This window comes from Anolis sagrei, chromosome 7 (genome assembly GCF_037176765.1).
Source record: "Anolis sagrei isolate rAnoSag1 chromosome 7, rAnoSag1.mat, whole genome shotgun sequence".
Classification (NCBI taxonomy): Eukaryota; Metazoa; Chordata; class Lepidosauria; order Squamata; family Dactyloidae; genus Anolis; species Anolis sagrei.
Genome location: NC_090027.1, coordinates 31,455,946 through 31,481,549, shown reverse-complemented (window position 1 = coordinate 31,481,549; position 25,604 = coordinate 31,455,946). Strand labels below are relative to the sequence as shown.

Genomic DNA, 25,604 nt, shown 5'->3' with positions numbered 1-25,604 from the left:
CCTTTTAATTCTGTTTCCTCCTCTCTTTCTTTCTTTGCAGTCCTGAACATACATATTAATATTGCAGAGGGGAAAGACCTAAATTGGCTTCCAAGCCAATCTGGCACCACAGACGTGTAACCAAACTACTCTCTTCTTGCCATTGTTAATTTGCATGTTCATGGTGCAAAGAAGGAAATTGAGAGGGAAGAAGAACTTAGCAGCAAGCCTGGAAAATAAATGATCAAGGCATCAGACATAACCAGTTAATCCCATAATGAATTTATTCCATCCTGTGATGCACTAATCATATTGTCAGCAGACTCTTCTTCAATAAAATTCAAATGTGTTGTGCTGTTTGCTCCTGTAAATCAGAAGAAGCTCCATCATAGCATAGCATAAATTAGTGTTAATTTCCTTAATCTAGCCCAGCTAGATTTCAGTGGAAAACACACCACTAGTTCTTAGAATCTATAATACCCATGCTTCTGTTCAAACCAAAATGAATTACAAGTAAAGATCCTTAAGATCTGTGGTGTGAATTCACTTGATGTTGTTGTTCAACTTTAAGTTGTTCCCAATTTATGAGAATCCTAAATTGAACCTGTCATGAAATTTTCTCGGCAGGATTTATACGGAGAGATCTTATAATTGCCTTCCTATGAGGCCGAGAGAGCATGAATTTCCCAAGATCATCCAGTGGGGTTTCCATGGCTAAATGGGGATTTGAACCCTGAACTCCAGAGTTTTAGTACAATGCATAAAGCACTACATCAAACTCACTAATTGTAAATAATAAAAATACCACCATAACATTAATTCCAGATAAAATACGGTGCATCTAATTTTCATCTATAGTTGTGAACACCATATAATAAATTTCACAGGATGACAACCAGTTTATTTGAAATGTAGTGCTGGAGAAGAGTCCCACAGATATACATAGTCTGCCAAAAGGACAACTGAAACTATCCCTAGAAACAAATCAAGCTTGAGCTCTCCCTAGATGCCAAAATGATTAAACAGTGGCTATTATATTTTGGACATATCATGAGTAGACCTGAATTACTGGAAAAGTCAATAATGATTAGTAAAATGGAAGACATTAGGAAACAGAAACATTACATTATAGATAAATTGATTGATCAAAGAAGCCACAGCAATGGGCTTGCACGATCTTAACTAGGCTGTTAATAATGGGTGTCTTGATAATTCTCCATTCATCAGATTGCCAGTAATTAGCAACAATAACACTAGGGCTGTTCATCAGTGGGAACATGATATGTCAATACTAGTTTTGTGGTTTTATTCTATTAGAACTCAAGACGTAGATTTAGGACAGGGAATTTAAATCATGCAGATTTCCAGATATTGTTAGAGATCAGACTTCTTCAGCTCTGGGCAAAATCACCAAGGGAGAAGAATGCTATGAGTAGCAGTTTAGCAAAATTTGGAGGGATGCATGATTCCCATCCCTAATATAGATTAAGGGACAAAGGTAGTGGAATGAGCAACTGAATCAGGGGCTTGTCTTCACAAGCCCAAAAGCCTGAAGTGGACCAGAATTCATTCTTTAAAGTCTACATAACATCCAAGGATTCTGGTCCTTAATATGGGGGGTAAACCAAGGGAAACCAGTTTAGCCTCACATTATGGATAGTCAGGGAATATCAAAACTCTGGAACAGAATTCCAATGCAAACTGGTCTTCTGTCTGTACTCATCAGGGAATCAGGTCACTGTCACCGCAGGAAAAAATACACAGATTTCTGGAGCACTTCTAGTGATCTCCACTGCAAAGGAGCCTGCACAACCAGGGAGAAGAAGGGGAGACTGTCCCTCCTCCTCCTTGATCCAATAGTCAACTTCATTGACATCAATAGCCAGGAGATCTCCAGAGCTTTTTATCCATTTGGCAATGGCAATAGAGATAGAACAATCCATGTCAAAATTCCTCTTCCCCTTGTGCTCAATTTTCCTTTATCTCACTCCCTACCCCTGCTTCCACCCATCCATCCCCAAGCCTTCACATCTCTACTCCTGACTTTCCCTTCTCTGTTTTTGGCTCATTTTGGACAGATACATGCATCTGGCTCTGGAAGGTGTAGGAGAAACTAAGTGAGTTTGTCATACCATTCTAAGATAGTGATCATTTTTCAACAGAGAGCCCTGCAGAGACTACTGGGTTTCTTTTTTTCTCTCTCTCTTTTACTTTTGGGTAGTAAAACCAAATAGAGTAGTTGGTCCTGTTCTCATACTCCATGTCATTGAGCTCATAACGCCATGCAGAGCTTGTCTTCCTCTGTAGGAGACATCATTATTCTGATAAAAAATAACAACAATAAGAAGAGAACACATTGTTATGATGGCTGTGACCTCCTGCCCGTAATGCTCCCTCGAAAATGCTTCTGGAATTGTAACATGGCACCACTTTCACTGTTCAGAAATTGCTTCATGTTGATCTATAAGTGGCAAAATACAACCCAATCAATTTTTGATGGGGAAAACGTTTCTATAGATCCTTTTTCTCCCCATCCCTCCTCACTCTACAAGATGGTCAACTTCAAAAATGTTGGTTTCAATTTTTGTTGGAAACTTGTTAATTGTGAGTATAATCATTTTCATAATTATATGATTGCCAGCCCTTTGATAAACTTTATAGCACCATTAAGTCTTGAGAGGGAGATGTGAGCAAGCATTAAGGATGTTTACAGTCATCCCTCCATATCCACAGATGCAACTATTCACAGCTTGAATGAATTTTCTTAAAATTCCAAAATTAAATATATTAATTAAATGTACTATTTTGCCTTTTTATATATGGCCATTTTACTACATCATTGTATATAATGGGACATAAGCATCATTGGATTGTATAATCCATGGACATTTTAGAATCAAACCGGGACTGTGGCGCAGCTGGCTGGGAGTCAACTGCATTAAGATCACTACTGACCAAAAGGTCATGAGTTCAAAGCCAGCCTGGGTCGGAGTGAGCTTCCAACCAATTTGTGTAGCTTGCTGTCAACCTTTGCAGCCTGAAAGACAGTTGCATCTTTCAAGTAGGAAACTTAGGTACCACTTATGCTAATTTACGATGCCATAAAAAATTCCAGCAAGCATGCAGAGAATGAGGAAGTACTTCATCAGTGTCACAAATGGACAGTGAAGCAACAGCTCCCCTGGTGGCCAGAATACCCTCATGAAAAAGCTGAAATGTTAAATAGCCTCTATGTCTGTCTATATATGGTTTTTTTTCGTGTCAGGAGTGACTTGAAAAACTGTAAGTCGCTTCTGGTGTGAGAGAATTGGCTGTTTGCAAGGACGTTGCCCAGGGGACGCCTGGATGATTTGATGTTTTTATCATCCTTGTGGGAGGCTTTTCTCATGCCCCCGCATGAGGAGCTCGAGCTGATAGAGGGAGCTCATCCGCCTCTCCCCGGATTCGAACCTGCGACCTGTCGGTCTTCAGTCTTGCTGGCACAGGGTTTAACGTACTGCGCCACCAGGGGCTCTATATATGTTGTGTGTTTATGGCATTGAATGTTTGCCATGTATATGTACATTGTAATCTGCCCTGAGTCCCCTGCGGGGTGAGAAGGGCAGAATATAAATACTGTAAATAAATACATAAATAAATAAACCTCTGCAGATTTTGAGGGCCCACTGAATATGCTCAGTGTAACCTATCAATCCTTATGATCTCCTTTGGATTACTGTGGCTGCAGTTATGGTCTTATTCTTACTTTCTTGCCCAAATCTTTCTTGCACAAACATAAGCAAATGTTGTTATTTTATCAGTAACTGAAAGTTTCATCTCTGTCTACTAGCAAAATACACACACATAGAGACAAAGAGAGGCAATAAAAAACAATAAAGTAAGGTTTAGAATCAAAAAGAAGCATTTTTCAATAGCATGCAATAAAATAATAAAAGCACCTGAATAATGCTGGGATTGTCCTTGGCATTTCCCACCCACCTTCTGCAGAAGAAACAGCATACTTGCACGTGACTTAGTTATCCAATCGCAACTAATAAATACAGCTTACAAAATAGACCTTGGCCTCACCATACCCTCTTGAAGCTTCAGCTATAGTAGTTTCAGACAAACTGGGAGAATCCATTTGCCTTTCATACAAAGCCAAACAAAAGGCAAGGTGTAATGTTGTTAGAAATTTTTTTTTGAGACAAGGAAAAGAAAGATATTTTGATATAATGCTTGATATCATGTTGGCTTCAATTCTGCTGAGCTAAGAAGCAGAACTACATTGATGAACCATGTTTGCAAAACAAAACAAAACAAAAAAAAAACCAAATCACTGGGTTATTGTGTGTTTTCTGGGCTATATGGCCATGTTCCAGAAGCATTCTCTCCTGACATTTTAGCTGCATCTATGGCAGGCATCCTCAGAGGTTGTAACATCCCCAGAGGTTGTAGGATCCTCAGAGGTTGTGAGGTCTTACAACCTCACAATCTCTGAGGATACCTGCCATAGATGCAGGCAAAACATCAGGAGAGAATGCTTCTGGAACATGGCCATACAGCCCAGAAAACACACAATAACCCAGTGATTTGGAGTTTTTTTATGCTTGTTTTGCAAACATGGTTCATCGATGTAGTTCTGCTTCTTATTATTTATTTATTTATTTAGAGTTTTTATAACCCGGTCTTCTCGACCTCCGAAGAGGGACTCAGGCTGGCTAACAGCAGAGAGTTAAAATACAATAAGATAAACCACAGTAAACATCACAATACAATAGCACAAAATTACATTAAAATACAATTATACAGCTTACAAAAGGTCAGTTCGTCAGAATAAATCATAAATTCACCGCCATCCGCCCGTGTGGTCAGCAGTTATTGACTCAATCATCATTCTGTGAATGCAGTATTCCAAAGCCATGTGTTTACCAGCTTTCTAAAAGTCAGGAGGGAAGGGACAGATCTAATCTCCATCGGGAGGGAGTTCCAGAGCCGAGGGGCCACCACCGAGAAGGCCCTGTCCCTTGTTCCCACCAATCGCGATTGCGAAGAAGGTGGGACCGAGAGCAGGGCCCCTTCAGAAGATCTTAATAACCTTGATGGTTCATAGGGGAGAATCCGTTCGAATAAGTAAATTGGGCTGGAGTCGTTTAGGGCTTTATAGGTCAACACCAGCACTTTGAATTGTGCTCAGAAGCTGATTGGCAGCCAGTGGAGCTGACACAACAGAGGAGTAGTATGCTCCCTGTACCCCGCTCCTGTTAGTAGTCTGGCTGCCGCTCGTTGGACTAGTTGCTCAGTTGAATTAATGACCTTCTTTGCTCAGATACTTCCTAGACGTCTCACCTACTAGACTTCATGTACTAGACAGAGTAACTATGAGTAATTTCATTGAATTAATAGAATGAATACAATTTACCTATGTGTTGGTTCTTCAATGGATCTAAGTTCTTAGAATAACCAAAAGGACTCTGGTATAGTATAGTACAGATGACTGGATTTAAGGGAAATATAACCATAAATAACATTTTTGGGTACATCAACTTGAAGTAATCAAGTTTCATAGGAAGGGAAAATATTCTTTGTGAACCTGCTTGTAGAAATATACCAAATGGCCTGATTTGGGGTATTTGCTACTCGGTTCTCTAGCCCATAAGAGGAGATGGGACTTGTTTAAATAAGCCTGCATGCCGCCAGCCCCTACTTTTTAAAAATGTCTTGGACACATTTCAGTAAAATGATGCCCCTTGCCTCACCAGTCCCGCTGATGACAGTTTGATGGTACCAGTGCCAGGATGATAGTAATTGGCTGGATGCCGAGGTGCTCCATCATTGTCCCCACCCCTGTTTAGTCACAAGAGGATTTCAAGTGCAATTTTCCCTCACACATCAAACAGCAATTTTCCTTGCTGAAATCACAACCTGTGAAAACTCTGTCCTAATCAAATCTATCAAGCCCCATTTAGGAGCAGACTCCTGTCTGTTTATCAGTGAAATGGAGTTGAAATTGGCCCCTCTAATGGAATCCCAGCTGCCCACCATAATCTACCGGCACAAACGGTTGAATTAATGGCCTTGCCCGCTGCGAGCGTGTGAAGTTGGGCGCTTTATTCCAGTGACAGGAAATTGCCATAATTTCTGCCTGGAAATACTCTTAAAAGACACTAAATATACTTTTTTTAAGGCGGCCGGGGAGGGAGAGGATGGGGTCGCACACTTCAAAATGATCCCTACCCTGCCATTCAGAGATGCTCTTGCGATCATAAGAACATCTTTTATATCAAGCAACAAGCAAAAGCAAATGCTATCCTTGTGACCCTCTCGGCATTTGGTTCCAAGTTTGCAAAGTGGCATTCAGAATGAATTGCTTGTTTCATATCTGCCACTCTTTTTTGCTTCTCTGGTGTATAGCATTACCTGAAGGGCCCAGAGCAGCAGCAGGCAAATGAATGCTGTCCTGACATTTGGGACTACGGTTTTTTATCAGAAAAATGGAAAACACTAAGAGAGAAAGAACAGGAACGAATCAAGGGTAAAGAAAGATAGAGGAACAGAAAGATAACACCACAGCATAACATTTGTTGGATCAAATCAAATGTCAATCTAATCTAGTAGTAGGTTGTTCCCTAAACGGATCAACCAGTGGTTTCCAAAACCTATAACTGTGGTGCTAATGGAAAATTCTGAGAGTGCCTTGGACTGCAAGATCAAACCAATCCATCCTCCAAGAAATAAGGCCGGACTGCTCGCTGGAGGAAAGGATATTAGAAACAAAGATGAAATACTTTGGCCACATAATTGTCACAAAAACTTAATATCCAGATTTGATAAATGTGGATTTGATATAATTATGTGAGGAAATAAATGGAAGAATGGAAGGATGTATGGATGACGTTAATAATTTTGGAAACACCAATAAAATATTAAGGCCTGCAATGACTACCTGTTTGCTGGACTGTAATTAAAAGTTGCTAATAACAACTGAAAAGTAAACTGTATTAAGAACTGGACAGTGATAAGATAAATGTTTACAATGTTAAGAAGGAAGTCTACACAAGCCTTGTGTTTATCAACACCAATCAAGAAGATCAACATCTGGCCAGGAAACTGAGATGGAGCCAGGATGGAAGACATCTATAATTAATTTACAACTTTGGGACTATGTCAGCAGGATATTCATATAAAAGACTCAATCTAATAATGCTCAAATTGTGACAGATCAGAAGAGTCTGGTTCACCCACTATGCTCTGGGAAGGAGAGAGATATTGTACCATGGAGCGGCAGATTTGCAAGGGAGCAGTCTGATCACTTTGACCTTCTTTCTCAAGGGAAGAGGAAGAAGTGCACTTGGAGTCTTGGATTTTGTGCAGGGAGTCAGGTTCTGCTGTATTGAAAAGAGATCTGGTCCTTGACATTGTTCTTAGGGAAAGAAGTTTTGGCATTTTGAAGTTTTGGCGTTATGAAAGTTTTGAAACTATGAGTTGGCAGGCAGCAGGAAAGCAGGTTTTGGCCTAACAGGTGCTTCTCCAAGGAGTGTCACGATGCCAGGGCTCTGCCTTTACAGAGGCTGAGATGAACCAAACAAAAACCCAGTTTGTATAAAACAATTTAATTAAAACAGCACTTACTTTCTGGCTGTTTTAATAGTCCAAAATATAAAACATAAAGATTGCACTCAGCCACAGAATATAAAACAAAAACAGCAAACACTGTTGCAGGTTCAAGATAACTCCGTAGACAAAAGGTCCAGTCCAGTGGTCAAACACAAAGAGTTCAATAAACAAAGTCCAGGGATCAAGAGTCTATACTGTAGTCAAAAGCCAGTCCAAAGGTTCAAGGTTCTAGGATTCCAAAGGTTCAGAAGACAGGTCAGGACACCAAAAATCCACAAACCTGAGGGAAAACCAACAGCATCTACCACCAAAATAAGACAAATACTTTTCTCCCGAAGATCAGTCCCAATGCTAGCTCCTTATAATCTGAAACACCCAGCTGCAACCCATCTCTTGCATACGTCACCCTTAATTGTTTTCACCCATGAACTCTTACTTACAGATTATTCAACCCTTTGGAACTAATACTCACATTAACCCTTCCATCACCAACCACCATCAACTACAGAACATAATACATGACAAGGAGGGAGAAAATGATATGATGATATTTGGATGTATGATGATGAATGTGTGTGAATGGTGATTAAAAATGTAATTATCCATTATTTGTTGGTTAGCCATCTAATTGTGAATCCAATGTAGTTGCATAGAATCTGTATGTCTGTATGTCCAATGCCATTCTTTGTGTAAAAGTTCTGATCTACCCTCTCACTGGAAATTGCAATAAAAAGAACCCATGCTTTAAAGTTATTGAAAAGCTGTTCATGACATAATGAGAAGACAGGAAATCTTGGAGAAGACAATGATACTGGGAAAAATGGAAGAAAAAAGGAAGAGGGGCAGACCAAGGGCAAGATGGATGGGTGGTATCCTTGAAGTGATTGGCATGACTTTGAAGGAGCTGAGGGGTGACCATGGCTGACAGGGCTCTGGTATGGGCTGGTCCATGAGGTCACAAAGAGTCGGAAGTGATTGAACAAATAAACAACAAAATAACCAGAGCTTGAAGGCAATATACTCTCTGGTGTTGCTACCCATCCAAACAGAAGGAATTTCACTTTGTACAAAGCTCATTTAAGGGGCCAGACCAATATGAGATTGGATTTGGAAAGCAAAGTTGGGAAGTTCCTTTTACAATAACGTCCAACATCTTCCTTCTCAGACAGTTTGTTCACAGCCTTGGGGGGATTCTGAGAATGATAGTCCAAAGACGTTAATTTTCCAGCTCCAAAACCCTAACATACCAAACCATGATATTCTCTTTCATCTAAGCCTGGTCAGTGAACGTAAAGGAAAGTGGGATAAAGGAATGGCAAAAGGTTTTCATTATCAGGAGCTAAAGGGAGGCTAAATTTCACACTTGAAGCGGCCAGCAAAACTTGTTCTGTGCATGCTTGATATCAGGCTGCATTCTTCTGGCTTTCTTCTGCAGAGAGGCTATAACACTGTGAATGGGCCCAGCTCCATTCCCCAAGTTCATCTAAAATGCAGCTCAGTGTAACCTGAAACCAAAAAGGCAGACTCCTTGACCATGACCTCCTGGAATGAAATATGTTGATGAGCTGTTTCCAGCAGATCCCTTGCAAGTTGAATTGACCTCCTTAAAAGGGATCACCAAAGCCATGAGCGAAAGATGAAGGAAATTATGTGTTTTATCTCATATGAGAGGTATGGGGGCCAAGACAGAAAAGGAAATGAAATTAAGAGCAGATATTAATAGCTGTATTAAATAATATTTATTTGACCTCTTTTCACACCATCCTTTTAATGATAACCCAGAAGCTGTTAATGCCCTTGCTTTCCTTGCTGTCTCTCTATCAAAATGTTTAGCTTTGATTTGGAGGGGGGAGGGGAATCCTCAACTGTCCCCAGAAGTATGAAGTTATGAAGTTTTGAGTCACACTAGAGTCTCGAGTTAATAAAAGGTTATTTGCTATTAAAAATTGCTTTTGTCAATATAGTATTCTATTTTATAGATGAGTGTTCTCTATTTTGATTGCTGTTTAGGAGTGTCTTCCATCTGACCACATGTTTTCTTTGAAGGACTTTCTAGTCCAAGGTCTTTTTAAAAAGAAGCAATATAAAAAAGAGAACAAAAAGCCCTTGCTCTTACCCTTAAGCAGTTTACTCCAACACACTACAGTTATAGGATATTGACATAACTTTATCTAAGAAGCCATGATGGCACAATGGGTTAAAGCCTTGTGGCAGCTGAACTGCTGACATGAAGGTTGGCACAATGGGTTAAAGCCATTGTATGAATTCCCGATACAGGGTGAGCTCCCTTCAGTCAGCTCCAGCTCCCCATGGGAGGGCATGAGAGAAGCTTTCCACAGGATGGTAAAACATCCGGGTATCCCCTGGGCAACATCCTTGCAGGCGGCCAATTCTCTCACACCAGAAGCGACTTGCAGTTTTCAAGTCACTTCTGACACACACACACACACACACACAAACCCAACTTATCTAAAAATGGCTCTCTCCTTTTGATTCTTGGGATGAGTAGTTTCATGTGGGACTTAGAATTCTCATGTTGTACTTAGAATTCAGGAAGTTTACTAGAGATTTTCCAGTATCTAAACAAATTGAAAAGTTCAAGATGCCAAAGGATGGAACCATGATAATTAAAGTGCCATCAAACTGCTACGATTGCACAGCATGGACACACCAGTGGAATGAGCAGGCTATATCTCTTTGTATTTTGTGTAAATCTCTCTTTTCAGTTACTGGACATTAATGCTCTCATTATTGCATTCTGTTGATGCTGTTCATCCTTTTTGGCACACCTTAAATTACTGAAGAAGATGTTTCTGGTGGCTCAATCTGATATGGAGGTCACGGTGTGTGTATATGTGGCTAAAGAGATTACTGATCCGGAAATTTGGTTGGTATTGTTTTTGGTCATTAGTTCCTACTATCTGGAACCACAGTGGCTGAAACTGGAACTATTCCACTCAGTGCATGGTTGTCAGAATTACAGTTTATGATGTCTCATAACAACAGCTTGATGCTACCTTTGGGACATGCTAGACAGGAAGGATTTTTAAATGCTTTGTGTTTTGATTGGGATCCTGCTGGAACAAGAACTCCTCCTTGCCATGCATTATATATGACTCATGACTCTTTCTCTTAATTCTGGTTCCCTAGTATCCACTGTTCCTAGTATCTGGTTCCCTAGTATCCATTGGAGGGAAGGATAGTAGAGGCCAAGATGAAGTATTTTGGCCACATCATGAGAAGAAAGGAAAGCTTAGAGAAGATAATTATGCTGTGGAAAAAGGAAGGAAAAAGGAAGAGGGACCGACCAAGGGCAAGATGGACGGATGCCATCCTTGAAGTGACTGGATTGACCTTGAAGGAGCTGGGGGTGGTGACGGCCAACAAGGAGCTCTGGTGTGGGCTGTTCCATGAGGTCACAAAAGGTCGGAAACGACTGAACGAATGAACAACAAAAGTATCCACTGTCTGGATCACAAGTACAGTTCGTAGCTCGCCTGGCTATCCAAGGATATGTCTTGCATTCTCTCTCTCTCTCTCTCTCTCTCTCTCTCTCTCTCTCTCTATATATATATATATATATATATATATATATATATATATATAATATTGGGAGGAACCATGATTTGATGGTCTGACAGAAGTCCCAATTTCAACTCCCGAGTTTCCTAATTAAAAACAAAACAAACGTAAGTAGATAGGGAAGACTTCTGTTAGAGACCCTAGACCAGTGGTTCTCAACCTGAGGTCCCCAGATGTTTTTGGCCTTCAACTCCCAGATTTCTGGGAGTTGTAGGCCAAAAACATCTGGGGACCCCTGGTTGAGAACCACTGTCCTAGACAGCTCTTGAAAGTCAAAGGAAATGGTCCTGGCTACATTCATGAGACATCTGACTCAGTGCATGTCAGTTTCATGCATTCTGCATGAAGGTGCCAGAGATTTCAGGCTTAAATTAGGAACCTCATCATGAGCCGAGGCAGGCTATGCAACTTTAGTGCTCCTGAGCTGCCTAGAGCAGATGTATTTTGAGACACTTCTGTTTCCTTGATCATATAGACCTGAAAGACTCTGAAAGGTTTTCTCTGTGTGCTATGAGTTAAGTGCAAACAGATTAGGAAATTTTACCAATATGGTGACCTCTGGAAAAATGGCAGGGAGAACAAAGGGTGAGAAGCATTTTTGCACATGACTGAACCATGAGGATACCATGTTGTTTCTGAGCAGAATTGACTCACCTGAGTGTCATAATTGGAGTGCGCAAACCTTTTCCCCAGCTCCAGCCATTTGGGGTCTTGCGGCATTCAAATGCAAAACACACATTAGCCTTTGTGGACCGTTGCTGCCTTTGAGGATGAGAAGGGAATTGATAGATGTGTGCGAGTGGCAGGGGTTTCGACTGTAAATGTCTGTGTGAAGCTGACTCAGTCCTTTTCCTGACTTCCCGGAGGGTATGTGACAGGGAAAGCTAAAGGGGGAATGAGAAAGACTTTTTTTTTCATTGCAATTGAAATGCAAGGAAAGTTTTCACTCTCAGCTTGGGCCTTCTCTGATGAGCCATCCAGACTGTGCCCCATGGTCCTGCACCTTCATCTCTCCATTTTCTGTAACTACACATTTTTCAGATGTAAGGAACACGGGGTATATTGCCATCTGAATTGCCTTGCATTCTGGATCTGCTTGATTTTTTGCGTTGCCCTTTGGTGAGCAATGGGGAGAGAATAGGCCTGGGGTTGCTTGTAGCTCCAAATAACATTCCTAAAGTACATCTGGTTGTAAACTGTATCATTTTTTGTATTGTCGAAGGCTTTCATGGCCAGAATCACTTGGTTGTTGTAGGTTTTTCGAGTTGTATGGCCATGTTCTGGAAGCATGCTCTCCTGATGTTTCACCTGCATCTATGGCACCTCTGAGGATGCTTGCCATAGATGCAGGCAAAATGTCAGGAGAGAATGCTTCTAGAACTTGGCCATATAGCCCAAAAAACCTACAACAACCCAGTGTATCATTTTTTTTCTCCCTCTGCTCCCCACCCCCCATCCAAGATGAATGGTCTCTTATAGTGATTCACAGAGATTTATCCATTGCTTAACATCAACAATGTCAACCTTTTTCTAACCCGAACATAAACAGAAGTTGATTTTACAAGGTGAACCTTTTATAGGGTTTGAAGGTTAATTGGGGGAAAAGTTTTTGATGGTGCACAAGGACCTAGAGCAGTGGTTCTCAACCTGGGGTCCCCAGATGTTTTTGGCCTACAACTCCCAGAAATCCCAGCCAGTTTACCAGCTGTTAGGATTTCTGGGAGTTGTAGGCCAAAAACATCTGGGGACCCTAGGTTGAGAACCACTGAGTCCTAGAGAATAGCCCCCATGCTCTGCATCTGAAAGGAGACAGAGGTCATATGCCACTAACAGACACTGTCCAAATTCTCATGTCCACCTCAAAGCAGGTAGATATGGAGATGGTCATCCATAGTGAGTCCATTCAAACTGCACAATTTTAGCCATATATTCTATATTAACTCCCTTGAAAACACTATATGGAATGCTGGGATTTGTACTTTCATAAGGTACTTGGGACTCTCTAGAATTTGCTCTTCCAAAACTAAGAAAGAAAGCAAGTATGGTGTAGTGATCTAAATGTGGGACTAGGATTAGGATACTGGGAGACCAGGGTTTGAATTTTTTAAAAAAATATCCACTGTATAAGAGAAATTGGAGGGAATTCCATATGTTGGGAGCTCTTACTAAGATAGGTTTGGTAAGGGCAAGGGAACTAACTCCTCACAAAGATGGGCAGGCCCATGGACAGGCCCCCCATCATCCTAAACTGGATCATTCATTTTCATTCATTAAGTGATCCCTCATAGCCCCAGGATGATGGTCCTCCAAGTACAGTATCTTGGCAGTGGGTCCATAGCTGACTATGGAGCCCTATTCTTGATCCGCATGTTCTCCCACAGTAAGGACATCAGTTTCCAGGTGGAAGGCGGTCCCAGTCAGGGTTGGCTTGACACTCCTTCCTCCCAGTATGTTTCTCCTTTCACCCTCTATTAGTGCCTCTTTGAATTCTTCAGCACTGCTGCTCACAGCTGACCTCCAGTCGTAGCACTCAACGGCCAGGGATTCCCAGTTCTTGGTGTCTATGCTACAGTTTTTTTAATGGAACTTATTGAGACAGCCATGCAAGCCTAAACTGTATAGGTCTTTAAAGACCATAATAAGCACTATGAATTGTCCCTGGAAACAGGTCCATAACCAGTGAAATTGTCACAATATCAAAGTTATGTCTTCTCAGGAGGAAGCCCCTGTCAGAAGCCCGGGCACAGCATTGTTGACCTGCTGTGCATTGTTGACCTGCTGCAGTTTCTGAACTGTTTTTAACAGCATTCCCATGTAGAGCATGTTGAAGGAATCAAAACAGGATGTAATCACAGCATCCATCACTGTAGCTAGATTTGATGTCTCTAGGAATGTGTGCAGCTGGCACATTAGCTTTAACAGTACAGATTCACTCGTTGATACTGTCAAAGCCTGAACACAAAGGTTAGGTAGCTTCAGTCACATGGCATCATCTGTGGCACATCTTCCGTGTGCCTGTTCCAGGTTTCATGGCACTTCGATATTGCTCAAAGATCATTTGGGAATACCAAAACTGAAATGAGCTCACCATTCTCCTCTTCACAAACCTCACATAATTACTCCAGGTTTTTCTCAATTTCAACTGTGTAACTTAGGGCAGATTGGGAGCAATCTGATTGCTGATCCTGTTAAACTGTCCTTGCAAATCACACAGAGATTGACCATTAGACCCAGATCTGACACTCTCTCATCCCTGCTGTGATGCACCGTCTCCACAGATTGCAATGCACAGATAATAATAGTGACACCAATAATGATATGTGTATTATAATCATTTAAATGTGCTTTACTATAGCTTTTTGAATCCAAATAGAATTATTCTTGAATGCTCCTATACCAAAATAGAGCCCTCTTCCTTAATGCTTCCAACAGCTGCAACAGGCAAAAAGACAGACAATGAGTACAATAGAAGAGGATTGCTAATGATTTCCACTTTGGAGGTTGAAAACAAAGGGGACAATTTTTATATTGCAGTGCAATGGGGAGTGCCTCGGGCTGCCACCAATAATGTCATTATGCTCAATTGATCCCGCATCATACTTCAGGTTCTGTTATCATATCCGTCAGCCTGTCTTTCACTTCAATCAGGATGAGTTCAGGACTGAAATGAAGTCTGACCCAGTTCCAGAAATTGATCAAATCACTAAGATCTGATAGCCCAAAGGATGCAAATAGGTATATGCAATGGAACAGGGAGCAGAAAACCCCCTACAAGAGAGAGAGAGAGAGAGAGAGAGAGAGAGAGAGAGAGACTCTTCCCAACACTCCACCTTCCCATGCTCACTTGCAATTTTTTAATGAAATTTATTGAGACAGCCATGCAAGCCAAATTGGATGAATAATGAAGTCAGCGAAAAGCCGGCACTATTTTCCTCCCCAAACTGCATTTTGAAATTGTTTGCCCTTTCCCATTATGGCATGGATGGGAAAGGCCTCTAATTTGGACACATATGCGTCCCATACATTTAAGCAAATCTATATTAATTCTCTCATTTTAGCAGCTATAAAAATAAATAAAACTTTATTTTAAAGACATAAATGCCACCTTGGGTCCTGTGCTGGGAAGCAGTTGAGATATGAATTGAATACATGGTCTGGAAGCCTGTTGGGGACTTAATATCTTTTTAAGTGGACTTACATCTGCAGGAATTAAAAATTGGGCCATTCTGTAACATCCATAACCATTAAAGGGCTGCTGTTCTATTGGAATGCAGAAGAGCCAGCAAAGTGGCCAATAGTCATTGGGACCTTTGTACATGGGTCCTGATGCGCCTCAAGACACTGACTATGTAGTACCCATATGCATTGGTAGAGCCAGATGCACATTGAGATATTTTTTGCCAGTGTCCCATTATATGTCTTGACAATTGACTGACAAGAGTCTCTGTCTACACAAAGCCAAAAAAAAAATCCAATATATACTCCAAATCTGGAATTGGTGGTCTTCATGACACATGGCAACTTCTGGTTGTTTTCAACCCTTAATCTGTCTTTACTCTGCACTAACCAAACTTGGGAGATACTCTGCTGTTTCGAGGAAACTGTTGCAGTTCATTTGCCAGAATTATTTGTGCACTCATACAGAACCATGGAGGGCTCAGCCAGATATATTATTATTATTATTAGAAACACAACAAGATGAGTCCATAGCAGACACTCTGCTGGCTGTTTTATTGGATCACACGTCGGACACTTCCCAAGTGTCTAGGACTGTGTGATGTATCAGCGAATAATGCGTGCAGATCCCAGTAGAGTGGCCTTCTGCAGCTGGCAGATACTAATTTTGTCAGTGCTGATTGTGTTTAAGTACAGCCCAAGGTCTTTAGGCACTGCACCCAGTGTGCCGATCACCACTGGGACCACCTTGACTGGTTTGTGCCAGAGTCTTTGCAGTTCGATCTTTAAATCCTCATATCGTGTCAGCTTTATTATTATTATTAATAATAATAATAATAATAATTTACTTTATATATACCCTGACTTAATGTGACTATGTAGTCCATTTGGCCACCATCATGGTCAATCTGGGGCCAGTCCAGAGTATAGTAATCCAAACCAGCCCCAAAGTAAGCAGCCAATGTAGACATGGTTACGTTTTCTTAGAACAGTCAAGTTTTCTATATTACATTGCTAAGAATACATGATCATACATAACATACACTCTGACAGAAGATTCCCGCCATAAGTAATTAAGATAACAGACTATTAATCACCCAATGGATACCTTGCCCATTGATCCTGTAAGCCTTATGATATGAATTGTTATGAACAGAAATGACATGCTTATGGAAAGTTCTCTTTTGGTTTACATCTATCTATTGAGATGTTTATGTGTGTGTGTGTGGGGGGGGGGGGGAGTACATTTTAATCTGGATTTGGAAAATACATATATAATTCAAATCATGGCCTGAAGTAAGCAAATGCAGATATCATATCCTGTTCACTATGAGTTGTGAGATGTTTGCATGGGGAGAGAACCAATACAAATGGGACTATGGTAAAGATAAAGGTTTTCCCCTGACATTAAGTCTAGTTGTCTCCAGCTCTGGGGGTTGGTGCTCATCTCCATTTCTAAGCCAAAGAACCAGCATTGTCCATAGACACCTCCAGAGTCATGTGGCCAGCATGACTGCATGGAGTGTTGTTACCTTCCCACAGAAGCAGTACCTATCGATCTACTTACATTTGCATGTTTCCAAACTGCTAGGTTGACAGAAGCTGGGGCTAACCATGGGAGCTCACTCCACTCCCTGGATTCGAACCATTGACCTTTGGTCAGCAAGTTCAGTAGCTCAGCAGTTTAAACCGCCGCATCGCCAGAAAAGTAGGGTAAAGAGAAGGGTAAAGAGACAGAAAAGAGAGGGCACTCTGAATTTAATAGGCAACTAAATAAAAAATGTTTTTAAGAAACACTGACATTTCCTTCTTGCAAAGGAAAGTGCAGACTGGAAGCCTGGGTGAATGGAAATGGATTGTTCTGTCCCTGCATAGACACTGATACTCCACTTTCACCCCATTTCATCCTTAATGTGACAAAAACAGCTGGCTGTAACTAAGTGTTATACGCACTTCGATAATCACTTTATTCCATATAAAGTGCTCTATCATTAAAGGATAACACATGATTATTTCAGGCTACAAATCCTCTCCTGCACAGGTGACATTGGGATTACTGTTGGGATCCATTCAATGTAATTCCACTGTAATCCATTAGTACCTGAGCAAGGGATGGCTTTTGCAAATCTAGACGTCCTGTGCACCACAATACTTATTTGTTTCTTTTGGGGAGGAGGATGCGGTAGAGTTTTTGCATGATGGATGCTAAGAAATGGCTTGCAATTTTTCAACTCTATCTGCCACATTTCAGAATAAGGAAAGCTTCTGAGGTGAAAGGGGGTAGAGCTATAAAATAAATGGAATGGCCTCACAAACCACATGCCGAGTTTTCATTTCAACCTCACAGCAGAGCTTAGAAAAGGTATTTTTGGATTGAAACCCATAGTACCTGCATCCCATAACTTTTAATCCAGGGGATATTAAGTAGTCGGTAGGTACACTTTTTACCTTGTTTGTTTCCACCAATGTATAAGGAAGTCTTACACACTGCAGAGGTTTGGCCAAATGCAAAAAGATTATATTATTCATTGAAACCCTTTAGCATTTATTTATTTTATTATTATTTATTTATTTAGAACTTTTGTATACCGGTCTTCTCACCTCCGTGGAGGGACTCAGGCCGGTTTCCAACAATAATATCACAAGCAATCGTTTAAAAACATCACATTCCATAATATACTAACACATGAAACTACCAAAAATACAATCATATAATTACAATGGCCAAGTCGTCACAATAAAATCGTTGTTCATCACCATCCATCCATATACCCACGAGTTATTGACTCACTCGTCAAATGCCAGTTTCCAGAGCCAGGTTTTCACCTGTTTTCTAAAAGTCAGCAGAGAAGGGGCAGTTCTAATCTCCAGTGGGAGGGAGTTCCAGAGCCGAGGGGCCACCACAGAGAAGGCCCTGTCCCTCGTCCCCACCAGGCGCGCTTGCGAGGCTGGTGAGACCAAGAGCAGGGCCCCTCCAGACGATCTTAACAATCTTGATGGTTCATAGGGGAGAATCCGTTCGGACAGGTAAACTGGGCTGGAGTTGTTGTCTATCTGGCTATATCAAATCTTCCAATTGGAAGACATAAAACTATGGGAGTCCAGTTATTTATTTATTTATTTATTTGTTAGCTGTACCCACCACGTGTTGCTGTGGCCAACCTTCCCTCCCTCTTTCTCTCCTTCCTTCCTTTTTTTCTCTTTCCTTCTCTCCTTCTTCCCTTCCCTTCCTTCCCCCCTTTTTTCTTCCTCTTTCTCCCCTTTCTTCCTTCTCTACGTATTCTTGGACTGCAACTCACAGCAGTCCTCCTGATTGATTTATCTACCTACCTACCTACCTACCTACCTATCTCTATCTAATCTATCTATCTATGTGGATGTTTGTTGGGAGTTGCAGCCCAGGAATAGGAAACTGAGGTGAAAGATGGAGACACTTTGGTCAATAAGTTTCATGCAGACACTGACAGAGAGGCTTCGGTGCGAAGGGCAGATTCTCATGAGAATGTTTCTGTCAGGCCTTGGGAGAAAGGTTTACTCCCTCCACCTGTGAGCTCTCCAGATTCTAGTTTGTAAAACTTTCTGACACCTGGTAAAGTTAATTAGGAGTGAAATAAGCTGAGTCGGTGGCAGGAGATTAGCCAGAATCAACAAGAGGCCCAGTGCTTATGTAGATCTGAAAGAATTCATCGGTTAAGGTCATGTTGAAAAGTTTAAATAGTTCCGATTAGGTCTACAGCAGCGTTTCTCAACCTGGGGGTCGGGACCCTTGGGGGAATCATGAGTGGTTGTCAGAGGAGTCGCCAAAAATCATCAAAAAACACATTATTTTCTGTTGTTCATGGGGGGTCTGTGTGGGAAGTTTGGTCCAGTTCTACCATTGGTGGGGTTCAGAATGCTCTTTGAATGTAGGTGAACTATAAATTCCAGCAACTACAACTCCCAAATGCCAAGGTCTGTTTTCCCCAAACTCCACCACATTTGGGCATATTCATACCAAGTTTGATCCAGATCTATAATTGTTTGAGTCCACAGTGCTCCCTGGATGTAGATGAATTACAACATAGACCCAAATCAAGATCTGTGTCCACCAAACCCTTCCAGTATTTTCTGTTAGTCATGGGATTTCGTGCAGCAGGTTTGGTTTAATTCCATCGTTGGTGTGGTTCAGAATGCTCTTTGATTGTAGGTGAACTATAAATCCCAGCAAATACAACTCCCAAATGACAACATCAATTTCCCCCAGCCCCAGTGTTTCAAATCTGGGTGTATGGGGGTATTTGTGCCAAACTTGGTTCAGTGAATGAAAATACATCCTGCATATCAGATATTTACATTTACAGTAGCAAAATTACAGTTATGAAGTAGTAACAAAAATATTTTTTATGGTTGGGGGTCACCATAACATGAGGAACTGTATTAAGGGATTGTGGCATTAGGAAGGTTGAGAAACAGTAGTCTACAGAAACCTGACCATTAGAAAATGGTATTTATTTGGGAAGTGAATGATGAGAGCCTTCTGAAATAACAGTATCTGAGGCCTCTGTGTGTGTGATGTGTGCTCAAGCATGTGTTTATTTTGAAAAATTCCTGGTGGCTTAACCCAACATCCTTATCTCCCTGCCTCCCATTGGCATTCACTGATTCTGAATAATGGCACCCGAATGCATTCTCTCCCCTCTGGCCCCGCAGCATCGCAAGGTAAATGTTTGAACCACATCCTCCTACCGGTTGCCTTGGTTTGGAGGCCAAACAATTTCCCCTTACGAGATTGTACCTCTCAACACTGATGTTTGTGTTGATAGAAGGCTAATGCCTGTGTGAATGCACAACTTTTATATTTTGGTTGTTGATTTATTGTCTTTCTGCATCCATCACTCTTCTTTAAATTAAAACTCCCTCCAGATGGGGTCTCTGACACAGATTTATGGATCCACAATAAAATCTCACTCATAACCTGTACGGATGCCCATTTATCTTGCACTAAAGAAGGGTGCATTACTGGATGGATGTCCCAAGAATGAAATCAGGGAACCTTTTTCATCTCTTTTGGCCACCTTTCTTCTACTTCTGACACCATATGATCAATAATCAGAAGGTTTTTCCAACAGATTGGGGCTAAACCAGCTTTCATTAATTACAGGCACCCCAAATGTATCTACACTGTAGAGTTAACGTAGTTTGACAACACTTTCACTACCATGTGTCAGTGCTATGAAATTGTGGAAGCTGTAGTTTTACAAAGTCTGTAGGCATTTCTGCTAAAGGGTGCTGGTGTCTCACAAAACTACACATCGCAGGCTTCAATAGCATTAAGCCATGATAGTTAGTAGTTCCAAACTGCATTCATTGTGCTTTCCCTTTTTGCTCTCCACAAACTCCTTTACTAGTCACATGGCACAGAACCAGCATATGCCAGAAACAAACCCCTGTATGTCCTTGTCATAGCTAGAGAAAGGATGTCCTGTTGGAGTGTCCCTGTTGGGCCACAATGTAGGCCAGAACCAGAGTTTTGCATGCTGGTTCTGGACCAACTTCTGTGATGGCGTAGAACTTCATAGAACTATAATAATAATAAACATTTTTTCTACCCTGCCACCATCTCCCCGATGGGGACTCGGAGCAGCTTACATGGGGCCAAACCCGGATAACATAATATAGCAATAAAATCAAAGCATATACAACAGGCAACAACAACTATGATTGTATTCATAATCCAAGGTGCTGGGTTTATTTGTTTATTTATTTATTTGTGATATTTATATGCCTCCCTTCTCACCCCGAAGGGGACTCAGAGCAGCTTACAAGTTATATGTACATACAATATATTATTAGCATAGCACTGGAGCCCCCAGTGGTGTAATGGGTTCCATGCAGTCAAGCTGGCTACATGATCTTGGAGGTGTCTATGGACAACGCCAGCTCTTTTGTTTAGAAATGGAGATGAGCACCAACCCCCAGAGTTGGACACAATGTCAGGGGAATTCCTTTACCTTTACCTTAGCATAGCACAATATTAGTATTATAGATTACTAAATTGTACTATACCATTATTAAACGGGGTCCGAAGACCCTCCGGGGTCTTACCAGGCCGCTATGGATCCGAAGCAAGAGTCCAAACAGTTAGAAGGCAAAACATAGGTTCATTCATATTGCGCAATAAAAAGGCGGACAAACAGCATAATGCCAGTAACAAGCCATCCACCCCGACTGCGACCCTAAGCAGAAGCAGTCATGGAGCAAGCGTGTCTTGGTCATTCTTCCAGTAGCTGGCCAACCACAGTCATCTCCTATGTAAGCTGTGTAACACTTACCTCCCCTTTTCAGGGAGGTAGGCTGCATCTTTGAATAGAAGTTGATAATATGCTTTCTTTGACACCCTCTAATGACAGAACGACATATGGAGTTACTTTGGTTCACTGTTCCCTTCATACCACTATACTTCAATATTATTAGTAATATTACATGTAATATATAATATATAATTATTATATTATTATATTATATTACTATTAATATTGTATTAAAATATTATTATAATATATGTATATATAATATATTATAATTATTAGCATAGCATAATATTAGTATTATATATTACTAAATTGTACTATACCACTATACTTCAATATTATTAGTAATATTACATGTTTGTTGTTCATTCGTTCAGTCGTTTCCGACTCTTCGTGACTTCATGGACCAGCCCACGCCAGAGCTCCTTGTCAGTCGTCATCGCCCCCAGCTCCTTCAAGGTCAATCCAGTCACTTCAAGGATACCATCTATCCATCTTGCCGCTGATTGGCTCCTCTTCCTTTTTCCTTCCTTTTTCCCCAGCATCACTGTCTTCTCCAAGCATTCCTTTCTTCTCATGATGTGGCCAAAGTACTTCATCTTTGCCTCTACTATTCTTCCCTCCAATGAGCAGTTGGCCTTTATTTCCTGAAGTATGGACTGGTTGGATCTTCTGGTGGTCCAAGGCACTCTCAGAACTTTCCTCCAACACCACAGTTCAAAAGCATCTATCTCCCTTTGCTCAGCCTTCCCTATGGTCCAGCAGTCACATCTGTAGGTGACTATGGGGAATACCATTGCTTTAACTATTTGGATCTTTATTGCCAGTATGATGTCTCTACTCTTCACTATTTTTTCAAGATTGGTCATTGCTCTTATTATATTATTATATTGTATTACTATTAATATTACATTGTATTACAATATTGTTATAATATATGTACATATAATATATTATACTTATTAGCATAGCACTATATTAGTATTATATATTACTACTTTGCACTATACCACTATACTGCAATATTATCAGTAATATTACATGTAATATATAATATACAATTATATCATATTAATATTAGTATTATATTGTATTGCATTATAATATTATAAATATTATATGTATATACAATATATTATATTATTAGTACAGCACAATATTAAAATTATATATTACAACTAGCCATCCCCTGCCACATGTTCCTGTGGCCCAGTCTGGTGATCTGTAAAATAAAATAATGAGAAAGTATTGGTTTATAATATATGTAATTTCTTTATGCTTGTGGATAAACAGTATTTCTTGTTGTTTCTTTGTCAGTGTTGATGTGGAGAGTGTCTGGTTTGCCTATTCTGGAACAGGCCACATATAATTGTCCTTCTTTAGGGGTCCCTTTCAAATCTATGATATTATATCTATGTGTATGTGTATCATATATTTCTATCTATATCTATTAGGCCTGTCGGTTTTGTTATTTCGTATTTAAATCGTTTTTTTTTGCATATCCGACGCGATATCAAAACATATTTTCAAACCCGGAAGGGTTTGAAAATATCGAAACAGCAGCCCCATTTTTTTTACGAGCTTCAGCTCGTCTCGTAAATGGAATGGCGGCTGCTGTGCTGACTTCAGTGCTGTGGTCATGTGCTGGTGCCTGGGAGCCAATCCGACGCTCCCAAGCACCCCAGCAGTGAGTGCACCGTGGCAGGAGCCGATTGGATGGCGTGCGCGCGCTCACCCGCGCGCCATCCAATCGGCTCGGGCTCCTGCGCCCCCCCTCCTCCTCCTCCTCCTACCAGCTGTGTTGCAGGAAGTGCTAGGAGGAGGAGGAGGAGGAGGAGGGCGCAGGAGCCCGAGCCGGATGGCGCGCGGGGCTAACAGCAGGAGCGGAGGCCGGTTGTAAAGGTGAGCGGAGCGCGCGCGCGCGCCATCCAATCGGCTCGGGCTCCTGCACCCTCCTCCTCCTCCTCCTCCTCCTAGCACTTCCTGCAACACAGCTGGGAGGAGGAGGAGGGCGCAGAAGCCGGAGCCGATTGGATGGTGCGCGCGCGCTCACCCGAGGAGGAGGAGGAGGAGGGCGCAGGAGCCGGCGGAGCCGATTGGATGGCGCGGGAGGCCGGTTGTGTGAGTTTACTTTTCAGGGCTGTATGTATGACCAATCCAGAAGCATTCTCTCCTGACATTTTGCCCACATCTATGGCAGGCATCCTCAGAGGTCTGTTGGTAGGCCTGTTTGATCAAGAAAAAATTTTGATATTTAAAATACTAGGCAAATGGAGTTTAAAAAATGTTTTGTAAATATTTACGAAATTTCGTAAATAACAAAACATTTTTTTGGAAAGTTTTGTTAATATTTTAAATATCGAAACAAAAAAACACCCCAATTACGAATCGATTTTAGAAACAAATTTTTTCTTGATCAAACAGGCCTAATATCTATGGCTGGATGGCTCTTTGTGAAGAGGGCTTTGATTATGTTTTCTTGCCCTGGTGAAGGGAATTGGACTGGATGGCCTTAAGTATTTTTTATTGGTCATGGGGGTTCTATGTGGGAAGTTGCCCCAATTCTGTCATTGGTGGGGTTCAGAATGCTCTTTGATTGTAGGTGTACTATACATCCCAGTAACTGCAATTCCCAAATGTCAAGGCCTATTTTCCCCAAACTTCATCTGAGTTCACATTTGGGCATATGGCATATTTGTGCCAAGTTTGGTCTAGATCTATCCTTGTTTGAGTCCACAGTGCTCTCTAGATGTGAACTACAACTCCCAAACTCAAGGTCAATGCCCAACAAACCCTTCCAAAATTTTCTGTTGGTCATGGGAGTCCTATGTGCCAAGACTGGTTCAATTCCATCGTTGGTGGAGTCCAGAATGCTCTTTGATTGTTGGTTTACTATAACTCCCAGCAACTACAACTCCCAAATGACAAAATCAATTTTTGAGTGATGGTCACTCATTGGCCTGATACGTGTATTGTGTCCAAATTTGGTGTCAATTTGCCCAGTGGTTTTTGAGTTATGTTAATCTCGCAAACGAACATTACATTTTTATTTATACAGATACTAGCCATCCCCTGGCATGTGTTGCTGTGGCCCAGTCTGTGTATATGTGTTTTGTGTGGGTATATGTGTGTGTATATTTTTGTGTATATGTGTGTGTGTGCATATATATATATATATATATATATATGATTTTTTTTTTTGTTTTTTGGCTTTTGGAGTCTCTTCTGCTGTGTTTTTCAGTGTTTTTATGAGTGACGGTCACTCCTTGGCCTGATATGTGTATTGGGCCCAAATTTTGTGTCAATTTGCCCAGTGGTTTTTGAGTTATGTTAATCCCACAAATGAACATTACATTTTTATTTATATAGACTAGCCGTTCCCTGCCACGTGTTGCTGTGGACCACATGGGGGTTCTGTATAGAAGGTTTGGCCCACTTTTATCGTTGGTGGGGTTCAGAATGCTCTGTGATTATAGGTGAACTATAAATCCCAGCAACTACAACTCCCAAATGTCAAGATTCTATTTTCCCCAAATTCCACCAGTGTTCACATTTGGGCATATTGAGTATTTGTGTAGAGTTTGGTCCAGATCCATCATTGTTTGAGTCCACAGTGATCTCTGGATGTAGGTGAACTACAACTCCAAAACCAAAGCACACTGCCCACCAAACCCTTCCATTATTTTCTGTTGGTCAAGGGGGTTCTGTGTGCCAAGTTTGGTTCAAATCCATTGTTGGTGGGGTTCAGAATGCTCTTTGATTGTTGGTGAACTGTAAATCCCAGCAACTACAATTCCCAAATGACAAAATCAATTTTTTGAGTGATGGTCACTCATTGGCCTGATACATGTATTGTGTCCGAATCTGGTGTCGATTCGTCCAATGGTTTTTGAATTATGTCAATCCCACAAACGAACATTACATTTTTATTTATATAGATATTGTTGCTCTATTGATGCATCTATTTATGCAGCTGCTTTA

At 41.1% G+C, this 25,604-nt stretch overlaps 1 protein-coding gene across 8 annotated transcripts in view; it reads left to right on the top strand.

The window, feature by feature from the left end:
* Window positions 1-25,604, top strand: part of LOC132782807 (protein CEPU-1-like) — a 1,227,856-nt gene that overhangs the window by 541,660 nt on the left and 660,592 nt on the right. The window lies entirely within an intron of this gene.